At 43.9% G+C, this 1,381-nt stretch overlaps 1 non-coding gene across 1 annotated transcript; it reads right to left on the reverse strand.

The window, feature by feature from the left end:
* Positions 1–931: 931 nt before the first annotated feature.
* Positions 932–1,036, reverse strand: LOC127204838 (small nucleolar RNA U13). Its single transcript, XR_007832529.1, has one exon. It is a non-coding gene; the product is annotated as a small nucleolar RNA U13 (small nucleolar RNA).
* Positions 1,037–1,381: the final 345 nt, after the last annotated feature.

Below are 1,381 nucleotides of genomic sequence, written 5' to 3' on the forward strand. Positions count from 1 at the left end.
TAAGCGCTGAGTCTCCTGGGTTACCCACCTTGGTGTTTCTTAGTGGACCTCTTTTTTATTATTTTATTTTTATTTTTTGTTTTTTTGAGACAAGGTTTCTCTGTGTTATCTTGGCTGATCTGAACTTGCTTTGTAGCCCAGGCTGGCCACACACTCACAATGATCCGCCTGCCTCTGCCTCCCAAGTGCTGGGATCATGGACCTCCTTTTTTCAAACAAACTAAAACAGATGCCCATGCCCACTGTGCCTGTCCCCCATATACACAAAAGCTAGTGGTTCTATCTTGTGGTTAGTAGGCCTGACCCAGAGCTTTCTACCACAGCTTGGTCAGTGTGCCATCCAAATGCTAAAAACATAGAACAAAGTTATTAATTACCTCATGGGCAAAATCAGGCTCCAGAGTAAATGCCCCTGCTGGGGGCAGATACGCTATCCACTCTCTAACTGTAAAATTAGGGTTCAACTTAAGTGGACCAGGAATTCCATTCCTGGAGAATTCACTTTGCACACATTTTATTTTATTATTATTATTATCATGATCATTATCGAGACAGAGTCTCACTATGTAGCCTTGGCTATCCTGAAATTCACCATGTAGACCAGGCTGGCCTCAAACACACAGAAATCCACCGACCCCTGCCTCCCTTGTGGCTGAACTTAAAGATATGCTCCAAAGGCGTGGCGTTTTGCAGAAATTTAAAATATGCAAACATCATGCCTTTGGTTGGCAGGCATCTCTCCATGGCCACAATTCTGCTGTTACTCTTTTATCCACTCTTTGGAAAGCAACCGCTTCCCACCTGACGCAGGGAACGCCACTCAAGGACACCTACCGCTGGGATTTCACTTCATCTGAGTTCTTCAACCCACACAGCTGCACACCTGCGCTTTTTATTTTTTCTTTACTTTTTTTTTTTTTTTTTTTTTAAACGTCAGACGGGTAATGTGCCCACGTCATAACAAGGTTTAGTGGGCGGCACATGTCACACAGAGGCGTGAATACCCAATCATCACGCTTATGAACCAAAAAAGGATCTTTTCTTTACTTTTTATTTGGTGTGTGTATTTGTTTTTGTTTATTTGGTTGGTTGGGTTTTTTTGTTTTTTGTTTTGTTTTGTTTTTTCAAGACAGGGTTTCTCTGTGTACCCCTGACTGCCCTGGAACTCATTTTGTAGACAGGGCTGGCCTCAAACTCACAGAGACTCAGAGAGGTCAACCTGTTCCTCCCCTCCACCCCTACTATCACCACCAATTGCTGGGATTAAAGCCTGTACCACCACACCCAGCTAGTGTTTTTATTTTTTCCCCCCCGTAGATGACACCCCTAGCCCTGCCTGTGTTTTGCACCAGATACCAAGAAACAAATACCTCCACACTCC

The sequence above is a fragment of the Acomys russatus genome, chromosome 20 (genome assembly GCF_903995435.1).
Source record: "Acomys russatus chromosome 20, mAcoRus1.1, whole genome shotgun sequence".
In the NCBI taxonomy this organism is placed as follows: Eukaryota; Metazoa; Chordata; class Mammalia; order Rodentia; family Muridae; genus Acomys; species Acomys russatus.